We start from the raw sequence: 15,286 nt of genomic DNA, 5'->3' as shown, positions 1-15,286 counted from the left end.
CTGAGCAAGGGTTTAAGAGCCCAGTTATGGTTCCGGCTTGAAATCCCTTGATTTTTGCTCAATAACCCTTGGGACTCAAGCTATGGAACCCTTGTACAATGTAAATATGTTTTGTATTGGCCTAGAAGTTTTTGAGAACCAACTTTCCATCATCTCCTAGGCGAGCTTAGTCATAACCCGGTTAGGAAGATGATTGAATTGTTGCATATGCTTGTAGGGATGACCAGTTGTGAGGATGCCAAGTGTTTGGCATGAGAAAGTAACATGTGGTAGAGACTATGTGAAAGGGTGGAGGCTGTGTGATAGATTGGAGAAGACAACAAACCCATTGGAGAAGACTGCTATGTCCCAAAACCCTCTATAAATGCCATTTTTGGGTTTCGTACCAGTACAGACATACCTGACTATCTCACCTAGAGGATTCAAAAGTTCATCCAAAAGGGTACTCAAATCACCAAATATGTTGTTGGAAGGTCATTTGAGTTATATTTGAATAATTTCCCAAAAACTGGTGAGGTAGGGCTAATTGGGGCTCTAGGGCTACTAGGCCTAGAAAATAGGAGAACAAGGAAGCGAGGAGGAAATGGTGAAAAACTAGTTGAAGAATCAATTGGTTGGAATGAAACACATATAAGTCACCCCCTAAAGCCCCTACAAGTACATGTTGGAGAGTCGGATAGCATAATGGTTGGATTTACCCTTGTGAATCTCAATCATGCTTGAAGCAAATATTGAGCACAACTTGATAGGGAGCACTCCTAGAAAGTTTGAGTTTTTGGCTTGTTACATGACAAGTAAAGAGTGGAAGGAGCCCATAAAAATATCACCCAACTACCTATTGAGCAAGGTGAAACTCTCTTTGAGAACCCCTCCCCATCAAAGTGGTATCAGAGCAAAATAAGATTTGGGAAGAAGCCAGTTCATGTTAGAGGTTGACTCAGTAGGAGAAAATAGCCTAAGGATGGTGACCAATGTAGAGTTAGCCAAGAAGGTAGAAGACCAAGAGGAAGAGAATAGACTCCTCAGGGTAGGATTAGAACAGTTGGAGAGTAAACTAGATGCAGTTGAAGACAAGACTGAGAAAGTGACAATCAAAGTCAATGAAAGGAAGGGTAAAGAAGTAGTAAAGAGGATAGCACACCTGAACCAGATCCTATTCTACTTGAAGAACCTCTACTTAGAGCCATCACAGACTTAGGAGGAAAATCCCTAGAAGAAGTGCCACTTTTTTGTGGAAAAATGGAACCAGAAGTAGTCATGGCATGGATTGGAGAATCACTTTGAATGTGATGGGATTGGTGAGGCATAAAAGGTGAAGGTAGCCAAATCTAGATTGAGAGGAGCAACCTTGACTTGGTGGAAGTTCATCAAAGAGGAGAGGAAAAAGGAGGGTAAGAACCCAATTGCCACTTGGAAAGGAATGCTAACCAATGTGAAAGAAGCATATATCCCTAAAGACTATGAAATTCAATTGCACAAGAGGAGACAAAACCCAAGACAAAGAGAACTAGATGTGAGCAGCTACACCGAGGAATTTCAAAAGTTGTGTTTAAGATCCAAGGTGGTGGAAGATGAAAGCATCAAGGTAGCCAGGTACTTGAATGGCTTGAGATGGAATATACAAGAAGAGTTGAGTTTGTTATGTCCTAGTATTGTCCATAAGTGTTATCAATTGGCACTCAAGGTGGAAGAGAAGAGAAAAGAGAAATAAGAGCAAAGCAACAGAGGCAGAGGTAGGGGAAGAGATGGTAGAGGTCATAGAGGTAGCTATGGTGGAAGAAGTGTAGACCATATATCCCAAGGGGAATCCAAGTTGGTAGAGAAAAGTGGGGATTCCAATAGCAAGAGCAGCTATAGAGGAAGGAGATCTAGTAACTCTAGTAGAAGAAGGTCTAGTGGATCAGGAAGAGGGTCCTATTTAGCCACAATGAAGTGCTACAATTGCCATCAACTTGGACACCCAACCTATAGATGTCCTGAGAAATCTTCTTCATCCCAAGGAGGTGAGAGGAGAGTAAATTAAGTTCAAGAAGATGTAGCAAACATGAAGGCATCAGAAGTGAGTTTAGATTCAGAGGTTGGAGAAAATATCATGATAAGAAGGGTCTTGATTAAGGAACCGGTTAAGGAGGAACCTAGCCAAAGGAGATCCTTGTTTAGGATGAAATGCAAGATTATGGGAAAAGTGTATAGAGTGGTGGTGGATTCAAGGTCCACTGATAACACAGTATTAGAAGAAGCAGTGAGTAATATCAACCTACAAAGAATCCCACATAATGATCCCTATAAGGTTAGTTGGCTCAACAAGGGGTAGCATGTTCTTGTGAATGAAAAAAATTGGGTGGAGTTAGCTATAGGAGGCTACAAGGACAAAATATTGTGTGACATCATGCTAATGGATGCTTGCCACCTACTCCTAGGTAGGCCTTGGTAGTTTCACAGAAAAGCAATACACCATGGGGAAAAGAATGCCTATACTTTTCAAAAGGATGGAATCACCTATAAAATTAAGTCCATAGGAGACCAAGAAGAGGGAATATCAAAGGGTGCTAATGTGCTGCTAGTTGGTGAGAAGGAGTTCATTAACACACTCAAGTAAGGAAAAGGAGTGGGGTTTGCAATTGTAGTAAAACCAAAATAAGAAAGCAAGTAGAAGAAGGTATACATTCCCAATGAAGTGCAACAGATTCTAAATTAGTTCAAGGACATTATCAATGATGAAACACCTGCAACCTTTCCTCCTCAACGTGCCATAAGTCACCAAATTGACTTCATACCCGGAGCCTCATTGCCTAATAAGGCAGCCTATAAAATGACACCGGATCAGAACAATGAGGTAGCTAAGAAAATACAAGAACTCTTGGACAATGGTGTGATAAGGAAGAGCATCAACCCATGTGCAATACCCACCATTTTGGCCCCAAAGAAGGGAGGTACTTGGAGACTTTGCACTAATTCTAGAGCCATAAACTGGATCACAATCAGGTATAGAATTCCCATTCCAAGAATTGAAGATTTGATGAATTATTTAGGAGGTGCTAAATACTTCACCAAGATAGACCTCAAGAGTGGTTACCATCAAATCAGAATCAAGGAGGGAGATGAATGGAAGACAACATTCAAGACCACAGAAGGACTTTATGAATGGCTTGTTATGCAATTTGGACTCACAAATTCCCCTAGCACATTCATGATACTCATGAATGAAGTACTCAAGGATTATATTGGTAAATTTGTTGTTGTTTATTTAGATAACATCTTGATTTTTAGCAAGTTTAAATATGAACACCTTAAGCATATAGAGATTGTATTGAGGAAACAATGTAATGAGCAACTAAAAATCAATTTGGAGAAATCTGAGTTCATGAAATAGGAGTTGATATACCTTGGGTTTGTAATCTCAAGAGGTGATTTGAACATGGATACTTCTAAAGTGGAAGCCATAATCAATTGGCCTACACCTAAGACAACAAGTGAAGTAAGGAGTTTTCATGGCTTGGCACAATTCTACAGGAAGTTCATCAGAGGATTTAGTGAGATATGTGCACCCATGTTTGACACAATCAAAAGAGGTGTGAAGACTAAGTTCCAATGGACAAAATAAGAATAAAGAGGATTTGATCTCTTGAAGATAAAGGTGGCTACTGAACTGGTACTAGTTCTTCCAAGCTTTGACAAGCTCTTCACCATTGAATGTGATGAAAGCAACATAGTAGTTGGAGCTGTCTTAAGCCAAGATAATAGATTGATTCCATTTTTTAGTGAGAAGCTAAATGATGCCAAGAAAAGGTATTCCTCTTATGATTTGGAGTTTTATGCAATTGTTCAATCTCTTAGGAAGTGGAGGCATTATTTTCTGCCTAAAGAAATTGTGGTTTATACTAATAATCAAGCTCTATACTAATAATCAAGCTCTTAGTTTTCTCAATTCTCAAGAAAAGTTGAATCATAGGCATATTAAATGGGTAGAGTATTTGCAGTCATATACCTTTACCATTAAACACAAGAAGGGTAAATGTAATAAAGTTTCTAATGCATTAAGTAGAAGGTTGCCAACAGTGCAAGAACTACAGCTCAAGAGCATTGGAGTGGATAGTTTTAAGGGGTTATATCAAGAAGATGATGACTTTGTTGCTGCCTACAAGGTTTGTCAAGAGTTTAGAAATCATTTTCATAGTGAATATGCAGATTTCACCTTACAAGATGGTATTTTGTTTAAAGGAGGACAAATTTGTGTACCTAAAGGGGCTATGAGAGAAAATTTGATGCAAGAGAAGCATAATGGTTGCCTAAGTGGACATTTTGACTTGAACAAGACTTTGGAACTTGTCCAAAGATTCTACTATTGGCCTAAGATGCGAAGAGATATTAGGAAATATGTGGAGCAATGTGTGGTTTGCCAAAGAGATAAGGGTACCTCTTCTAATGCTTTTCTTTATTAGTCTTTACCTATCCCAAACCGGCCATGGGAGTGCGTAAGTATGGATTTTGTTGTTGATTTACCTAAGACCAAATCAAGTTTTGATAGCATCTATATTGTGGTAGATAGATTTAGCAAGATGGCCCATTTTATTCCATGTAAGCTGACTCATGATGCTAGTCATATTTCTCTTTTTTTTTCAAGGAAGTCATTAGGATTCATGGCTTACCTATCAACATAGTATCAGATAGAGATGCAAAGTTTTTTGGTAATTTTTGGAAGACTTTATGGCAGAGATTGGGTAATAACTTGTCTTTCAATTCAACCTATCATCCCCAAACAGAAGGCCAAATAGAGGTGGTCAATAGAAACCTTGGAAACCTTCTTAGGTGTTTGACAAAGGAGTATGGATAGGCTTGGGATCAGATCATCCATCAAGATGAGTTTGCCTATAATGACAATGTGAATAGATCAACTGGTAAGAGCCCTTTTGAGATTGTGTATGGCCTTCATCCCAGAGGTGTTTTGGAGCTCAGAGATGTTGGAAATATGGGACAACAGAGTGGACATGATATGGAGATGGCTCAATCCATGCAAGAGATTCATGAGCAGGTTAGGACAACCCTACTAGACACCTCTCAAAAGATCAAAGAAAAAGTAGATGAGAAAAGAAAGGATATACAATTTGTTGTTGGGGACTTGGTCATGGTTCATTTGAAAAAAGCAAGGCTTTAGAAAGGTGTCCCTAGTAAACTTCAGATGAGGAGGATTGGACCTTGTAAGGTCTTGGCCAAGTATGGACACAATGCCTACAAACTAGACCTACCCGGTGATATGGCTTTATCTCCTATATTCAATGTTGCAGAGTTGGTGCAGTATAAGGGCACACTTTTAGAGGAATGTAGCAGAGTCTTAGAGCTCTCTCAAGCACTTTCATACCTTCCCTTACCACCTGCAACCATTCCACAAGCAGAGCAAGTGTTAAATTCTAGAGTTCTCAAGAAGATAAGGCACACCACCTATATGGAGCATTTGATCAAATGGTAGTACCTTCCAACATCTGAGGATACTTGGGTACCTAAAATAGACTTTTCTCATCTTGTAATTCCCCTTTCTTTGTTACCTCAAGGAGTCACTCGACTTCTTTCTCATTGGGGGAATATGGTGCAGGAGCACCTAGGTTTAAGTGCATCTTCTAGATTTTGGTGTGTTAGTCCTTATTTTGGATTAGGTTTGTGAATAATGGACTCCTTAGAGGTCCGCATGTGTGTTGGATATGCATTTGAAGGATTATTGTCAACTAGGTTATGTGTTTTCTCAAATTTGGCCTATGAGCCCTTGTAAGCCTAAAATGGCATAAATTTGCATTTTGATGTAAAATTTCTTGTAAAGCCTCATTAGGAATTTAGGAATGTCATTTTAATGTTATGTAGTCATCCTAGGAGGTTTAGGATGAATGGAAATGCATAAAATGTAAAAAATGCACATTTTAGCAAAAGTTGTCATTGTTGCTCGACAACATTTTGCAACTTTTGAGCAACTTTTGCATTTTTTGAGCATAATGGTGGTTAGGAAACTAATGAAAAGTTGGTTAGGATCCATATGGATTATAAATTTCTTCGAGAATGATTGTAAATGGGTTGGAAAAATCCTTGAGCAATTTGAATAGATTGTGAAGACATTTTCTAGATTTTACCTTGCATTTTCTCAAATTTTGAGCAACAGTTCGTACATAATGGATTGATTATACTACTATTATTTTATGATTGTTTAGTGTATGAAATTGTAGTTCTAAAAAGGTTTTTTTAATAGTTTTTAGTGTAGGTTGAAGTGTGTTATTAAATTTTTATTGCTCTCGGCCTGAGCAAGGGTTTAAGAGCCTAGTTATTGGTCTGGCTTGAAATCCCTTGAGTTTTGCTCAATAACCATTGGGAATTGAGATATGGAACCCTTTTATAGTGTAAATATGTTTTGTATTGGCCTGGAAGTTGTTGAGAAGAAACTTGCCATCATCTCCTAGGTGAGTTCAGTCATAGCCCGGTTAGGAAGATGATTGAATTGTTGTATATGCTTGCAAGGATGACTAGTTGTGAGGATGCCAAGTGTTTGGCATGAGAAATTAATGTGTGGAGGATCCTATGTGAAAGGGTGGAGGTGTGAAAGAGTGGAGAAGACAAAAAACCCATTGGAGAAGACTGCTATGTCCCAAAACCCTCTATAAATGCCATTTTTGGGTTCCATACTAGTACGGACAGACCTGACTATCTCACCTAGTGGATTCAAAAGTTCATCCAAAAGGGTGTACTCAAATGACCAAATATGTTGGGAGGTCATTTGAGTGATTTATGAATAATTGCCCAAAAATCGGTGAGGTAGGGCTAATTGGGGCTCTAGGGCTACTAGGCCTAGAAAATAGGAGAACAAGGAAGCGATGAGGAAATGGTGGAAAACTAATTGAAGTCTCAGTTGGTTGGATTTGAAACACCTGTAAGTCACCCCCTAAAACCCCTGCAAGTACACGTTGGAGAGTTGGATAGCATAATGGTTGGATTTACCCTTGTGAATCTCAATCATGCTTGAAGCAACTATTGAGCACAACTTGATAGGGAGCACTCCTAGAGAGTTTGAGCATTTTGGCTTGTCACATGTAAAGTAAAGAATGGAAGGAGCCCATAAAAATATCACCCAACTACTTATTGAGCAAGGTGAAACTCTCTTTGAGAACCCCGCCCCATCGACAACCCAATTGTTACATTACTATCTATTGAATTCTAGTGGATTCTATATTACTAAAATTTGGGTTTTCATCATTGTTTTTTTATTTTTGATACTTTTTAGAGTTAGGATCATCAACTTTTGGATAAAATCTTGGGTCACCCATTTTCTTACTTATAAAATTAGGCCATTTTTTTCTCAAATGGCCTTCTTTTTTACATATAAATATTCATTCAATCCCCCTAAAATCTCAAAGATATAGGTTAAATTAATTTCCCCAAAATCAAATCCAATAGGATATCTACCCCAAGAGATGATGAAACCAATAATCTCACATCCATGGGCAAGAGTGTAGCTAGTTTCTTCTACTTTCAATACTTTTCCTAATGGAGAAATCAATAATGAAAAGAATGAATATGGTTGAGGAGGCATGTTTTTAACAATAATCCATCTAGGATATGAGAGGGACAAAACCTCCCCATTTAAACTTTAGGAGACCAATAAATTGACTTGAAGATTGAATTCCCAAAGTTCCAAGTTTTTTTTGAAATAGTCCTTGTATGGTGTGGTTCTTGAAGAGTGAAAAATAATTTTTTTTGAATCATTCTATAAAAGGTGAAGTGAAGCCCTAACTTCTTCCCCCCAAAACTAGTAAACCATTCATCTGAATTTTTTTTAGCAAGGATTCTATTATAATTAAGAACCACAAAAAAAAATTACTATAATGTGGTAAATGGGATTCAATAGTTTAATCATGAAAACTAGTAATCAAACTCAATCCTATGAATTACATTGGAGAACAACCAATATGCCCAAATACAAAACCTTCATAGCATTGGGCATAATGATTAGTTGTTCTCTCTTTTGAATTGATTGATTGTATAAGATTGATGCAAATAAAATACATAATGGATAATTAGAGAACAAACATAGATCTGGAAAGGGGATGCAGAGAGGAAATTGTCAAAGATATCTAAGCTCAAAATGGGTGGAATATGTGGCTAGGTGCTATAGTCCTTACAAGTGTCTAGGAGTAGAGCATGGATCAAATTGGTCTCAGGAGCTTCCAAATTGCCTTCTAGTCAACTTTCAAGTCACGATACCTAGACTCTAGTGCTAGGTGTTCTAGTCCTCCTCTTTTCTATTTAACTTTGTCTTGTTGCCTCTATCTTTGTCTATGCTATGATCCTACACTCTTAATCTAAACCTATAACCTATTTATAAGCTTGCAAATACATAAGAGTAGAGAAAAAAGGTGTTGGGATGTGTAGGGGCTTGCCTCAGTCAAACCTCGAGTTGGACTCAACCCTATAGAAATGATGATTAGAAAAGTAATAGAAATTTGAAGTAAATATGTTGAACTTGAAACAATATCACCTCAAGATTAATGATATTGATTATGTAATGCTCTTAAGATAAGTCATCCATGTGTTGATGAAATAACATGATAAATCATCACAAAAATCTACCATGAAAACATAATTTAAGATGCCTTTGTTGTATCTTGATTTGCCTTGAACTCATATTTTCTCTTTAAAGAATAATAATTTCTCTTGGAATGAAAATTAGATGATCAAAATGAATCAAGTATGATGTCTTATATAGGGTTCTCAAGGTAAAATCACCATTTTGCAAACTTAAAACAATCATTTTCCAACTTCAAGGATAGATCTAGAAATGGCAAGGCCAACACTTTACCCTTCTAAAATTTCAACCAAAAAACATAAAACTATGTGGCTAAGCTACAAAGTCCAAAAAAAATAAGCCCAAATTTTAAGGGTTGCAAGATAATGTGACCCTAATACCAAATATATCTATAATTTATATGAAAAATGAAAATATTAAAGTGGGGGAAAAGGTGATTTGAACTTTAAAATGACATAGGAACCACATAATATTAAAATGATATAGAAGAAATGACACACTTAAAGTAAGGGCCCAAATATAAATTTGTTGATGTTTTAAAGTAAAATAGTGCTCATTTAATTTTGAATTGAGAATTATTTCAAGGCAAGAAAAGGTACCAAAATGCTTAGAGGAATGGAAAAATTAAAATGACTACATGGAAAGTGTGAAATTGGACTCAATAATTAAAGGAGTAGAATTTTTTACACTACATTTAGCCCCCACTTTAGCAGGAGTATGAACTTATGCTCATACTCATGATAAAGTGGATTTTGATGCTTCATACTTGGATTGGGGGACCTTATAGTCTCCATGAAAGGAAGGTGTAAAGTCTAATAGTTCTCTAACAAAGCATCATCGATGGGATACTATATTGTAGAAGGAATCATAGTGTGAAAGGAAGATATGCATCCTACTTCATCTTGAAAAACATTGTAAGGATTAGGATCAGCATTGATTATGTAAGTTTATTGTTATGTATGAATTTGATTGTGTGGTGAAGGGTAGAAGGGATTGATTTCATATCATGAATCCATGGTCTACCTAGAAGAAGATTATAATTGAGAGTATCGGGCATGACATGGATATGTCTAGGTAAAGTGACAAGTCCTATTCTAATAGGTAATATGATTATACCAAGAGACATTCTATTAATATTATCAAAGACATGAATATAGATAGAATTAGGTTGAATGAATGAATAATCCAAATTGATCTCATCTAATAAGTCAATGTTGTAGACATTAAGGTATAAACCATTGTCAATTAAGGTACATATTATCTTGTGTTCATGAATACAAGGTGTTATCATAAGGGGATCATTTTTATTTTCAACCTCTCAAGAACGTAATATCATTTGGTCTAGAACAAGGAGGGGAAACTACCTTTTGTAAGGCTTTCTGGATCAACCCATGGTAGGAACATGAAGTTTGAATCAAGTCCTAAAGGGAGATCTTAGCTAAAGTAGAATTAAGTTGGTCAACAAGATTATGCTCCCTACCAACATGTTGTGGAAGATGGGGGAGGGGGGTAAGAAGTAGGAAGAACATTATTTGAATAGTTATATGTGTGAGCCACAATATGATATATAGGTTGTTGTGAAATTTTTTTTTTCATCCTATCTCTTTGAGTGATGTATTTTGCATAGGCTAAGATATAACTAGGAAGTCTCTAGGGCTTAGGATTCTCATGTTCATTTGTGTAATTGGAAAAATAAATTGTATTGGAATGAGTTGAATTAGGATCTTTGTTCTCTAAAGGTGCATCTTTAGGGGAGGGAATTGGAATTATTTTTTGTGATATCATCCTCTTGCACCAAAGTAGACTCATGAGCATGACAAATTTTGGGAGAAGGAAAAGCATAACTCACCAATGCTTCATATCTAGAAGGGAGGCCATTTAAGTGGATAGAAGGTAATATATCACTATGAAAAGTAGAAATGGTATCATTATCTTTCAAAAATTATCCTCATGGTAGGTTTACATTTTAGGAGAAGGATCAACAAAATTCTTCAATCTTCATCCCTAAGAGGGAGAGTATTGATAGAAGTGTCAATAATCTCTTTTTGCACCAAAATTTTCTCATTGGGGGCAAAAAAATTGGGAGATTGACTATCATTGACCTTAAATGTATAAGATGAAGCATCTACTAAACAATATGTCACAATTTTTAAAGAACTCATAAGGCCATATGTCACCAATTTCAAAACATTTACCAAAGCTTTTAAGAACATGAATCTGAAACATAAGATATGTATCAAGGCTCTTAAGAAATTAAATGTGAAACATAATACCTCATTCAAAGCTTTCAATAAAGTGATGTGAAACGTAAGACATCTTCCAAAAATTTTAAGAAAGTGAATGTGAAACATAAGACATATTTTAAGAAAGGAAGTGTAAAGTACAAGACATTTTTCAAAGTTCTTAATAAGGTGAATATAAATTATAGGAAAGACAAATATGCTTGAAACATTTTTGAGATATATTTAGGTTCATATGAGATATATTTTAGAAATGATTCCAAATATGAATCCATTAAATGCATACAACCCAAAGATAGAAATATGTAATGCCCACCAAAATACCCTAGAGAAAATAACCAAACTAACAAACACATAGAGATAGTTAAAAAAAAAACTACAAGTGCAACATAATAAACTATCATTACTCAAGATCATAGATTAACATCACATGAATATAACCATATCCATAGCTCAACATATAACACAAGCATATATAGCATCAAAGCAACTATCTCTTATTATATACATTCATCTATTCATTCATTCCCTAGGGTATCTTAATGTCACTACTTAAACAACTCTAACACATAAACACATCTCCATCTAAATGTCATATGCACATAATACAAGCATTTCCTATTCAACTACTTTATTATTAACCAAGAGAATCACTAACATCATATGCATATTATAACTTGTTCCATTATCATTTAAGTTCATTTTTAAGCACCAAATCAAATGTTCTTAAATCCTATTTCAAATCACCTATCATGATATTATCTTTCTCAAGAAAGACACCTCAAATAAGCCTAAATCATTTTTTTTTCAATATCCATCTATCGGATCATAATTTAAATAACCATCTTTCATAATAGAACTAGACCATTTCCTTAAGAATCAAAAGATTCTAGTCACATACATATTCAAGAATCATAACAATAAATACTTATTTCCTCCCCAAATGGGATTCCATATAACAAGACTAATTACATGAACTCATATACTACAAGAAAACATATAAACTAATCATTCATTTTATGATCCAATATAGAATCCAAATCTTAATCTCTTACACATTGAACATTTATTGCAATATATTCTCATACAATTTTTTCTACACGTCACATCTTACAAAGTCATAATATCATCTACTACATCATGTCCTAATGCATAATCTTAATACAAATCATGAGAGTACATAATCTCTTTTAAATTTTTAATGCCATCAAGATACACTAATTATTTTTTACAATGCATGGAAATCAACTCCATAAACCATCTGCAAAATGAAGAATCATAGATTCCATATTCACGCACGCTACCATGAAATGAGGAACATCCCAATGGAAGAAGGCATCAAACCACCTGACCATGTGGAACCAAATAGGAACCACACCCCATGATAGGAGATGACATGGGGTTCCAACTCATACTCAAGACCTAGGCTGACACCTAACAACCAAGGGACTCAACATGACATCCACAAAGATAAGAACCATAAATAGTGAATTAAATCACATCACAAGGATAATCATAAATCAATAAAATCCCAGAGGCATAGAAAAAAATAGGGCATAAGGATCATAGACACATGTAGGGAAGAGTGTCATCACATGATATCATGAATATAGTAGGGGCCAAGCCACACCTTGATAGACATGTGGAACCGTCTCCACCTTGGAGCCAAACAAGGGAGATCGGTTTACTGCTCCAATGGTCTTCCTAAGCTCATCTTGAGTCAACAATAAAGGGCTATGAGGTGGGGCACCATAACCAATTTCATTATCTTGATTAAGTGAATTCCTAATTACCCAAACCCACTAATCAATTATTAAGTTTATCACTTGCAATTACAAAGGAAAACTCTTCATGTGGTTCCTTGGCTGGTCTAGACCCTAGTGGTCTATTTCTCATGACCCCGATCCACACATGCAAAAGCCCACTCCCACTAACCATGGACGAATACCTTAGGGTAAAACATATCTCACAATGACATCACAATAACATCATGAAGGCTCAACATGAATTGAAACAATACCATAACAATACTGATACAAAACTTAAGCACAATTGAACCATTAAGCCAACATATAAGCAAGAGCCTTCACCAAAAAAAGCATAACTATGAACAAGAGTAAGGTATGAATTTATCTCACTCACACATAACCAAATACATCCTCAATAGTGACGTACAATCCTCTCACTGGAGCTCTCTAAATATATCCTCAACAATAAGGCATTCTCCCTCTTGCTGGAGCTAATCAAACATATAAGCACAACCCTCAATGGTAAGGAACAAACCATCTTACTAGAGATCAAATAAAGAAAAATATGATCAATATAACATAAAGAAACATCTCTGAGAACTCAAATCAATCACAAGAAGCCTCTAGTAAAAGCCCAAAATCTAGAAAAGTGACCTAACTAAGCAAAACTAATAAAATCGACAACTTAGGGTAGAACAAAGCATCAAAAGACCAAACTGGCACATCTGGGAAGAAAATGATCACATATAGGACATTATATAGTGCATCCATGACATATTTAGCACATCTAGTGTCTAGAATAGCACATTGGAGCTAGAGAACGAAAATGAAGAAAAATGAGAAAATTAAGTGATGAAACTACCTAGTTTCACACATAGGCTCACATAATTGATAAATGAAGCTCTCAAAAGGTATGGAAGGACAAAATAAATCCTTGAAAACATAAAATTGGATTTAAAAATTCACATAAATAAATTTCAACATCAAATCTCTACACCTCCTTCACACAAGCTTACACAGAACTTGCCTAGATTGCAAAGGACTTCACCCAAGGATACAATGGGGTAAAGGGAAGACTCTTACACCATAAGGAAAGGAAACAATATTCTATAGGACCATCAAGAATAAAAGACAATAAGAACATCAACCACAACAAGAGAGTCACTTGCAATCACACCATACACAGTCACATTTGTTCATCCTATAGGAACATATGTATGAATAGAACCATGAAATTTTATTCCCCAATCATTATATATATATATAATATTAATATAAAAAAACATTCCCATTAACCCCAAAAACAATCTTTGAGAAGACAGAGTGAAGACAAATCTTTTCTGAAAATCAAATGCAAGAAGTTAATATCCTCCAACCTGGATCTAGAAGTGATGGTAATGCCAATCGAAGAAGAGCAATCAACACAATCCAACTCTAGCAATCCAATTCCAATATCAAACAATCCAAAATATTCTAGCAACTTTTATAGAGATGTCAACCATGACAATGCACAACTAAAACCAATAAATAAAAAAATAAAACAAAAACTATAGAAATGCATCTACCAATCAAAATATTCTATTAAACTATATAATATACCTACCATGCATAATATCAAGGCAAGTGATATTTAATAATATTATTTACTTACCCCCACAAAATCAAAGAATTAGATAAAAGGGTAGGTAAACTATATAATGTATTTGATTCTCCAAGTAATAACAAGATAATAACATAATAAACATAAAGTAACAAGAGGAATCATAAATCAAAACCAATTAATAAATTAATTAATTAATTAATAAAAGACAACACAAATAAAATCTAATTAAATATAAAATCAATCAACATAAGAAAACATTAATAAACAATAATAATTGATAAATAGTCAATAAGTAATAAATCAATAAATTAAATAAATTAAGCTCAATAAACATTTATCAAGCCAATACAAATAAATATTAGATAATCGTCCAAATAATAATCAAATAATCAAACTATCAAATAAATCAACTTTAGTATTAATACTATATTAATCAAATATTAATTAAATATTAATCACATACTCACAACACCTCAAGCAACCTATGTTGGCATTTTAGTAGAAAGAAAGATTGTTAGCATTTCAATAAGGATATTGAGAAGGTTGTTGGAGATTATTGATATAACTGAAGAAGAATGTTTACTGTCTTAATAATATTGTTTTGTCATTGATGTCAAGAAATTGATTTTCTGATTCAGTATGATGTTGCCATATCTTAAGAAGTATGTTTTGATGAGTATTAAGCGGTCGGTAAGTGACACAGAAAGAATGCGATGAATAAGGGGAGAAATAAGTTATTCAATGGGCAACTACTACCGAGTTAGACAATGATGAGATCATGATGTTTAGATTGTTTTTATATCCTACAAATGTTGTTGATTATAAGGTTAATACAATACTATGTCACTGAGCAAAGAACCTAGTCGGTAAACCCTAAGGAACCTAGTCGATAAACCCTAAGGTTATCGATATCGGTTAATGAAGACAGAATGACTACCGAGTTACAACCGAGTTATGACAGATTGTATTGGATGAATACAAGCATTATTTAATGGACAATGATGAGTTGGAGTTGATTAAATGATTGGTATGTCATGCATGAAGTTTGTTAAGGATCTATGGCATTGGAAGATCTACAACTCAGATTGAACCGCAATAACCTTGTGCAAGTTCTAAGAAAGGAATGCAAGTACCT

The sequence above is a fragment of the Cryptomeria japonica genome, chromosome 3 (genome assembly GCF_030272615.1).
Source record: "Cryptomeria japonica chromosome 3, Sugi_1.0, whole genome shotgun sequence".
Classification (NCBI taxonomy): Eukaryota; Viridiplantae; Streptophyta; class Pinopsida; order Cupressales; family Cupressaceae; genus Cryptomeria; species Cryptomeria japonica.
Note: the sequence above shows the minus strand (reverse complement) of the source record.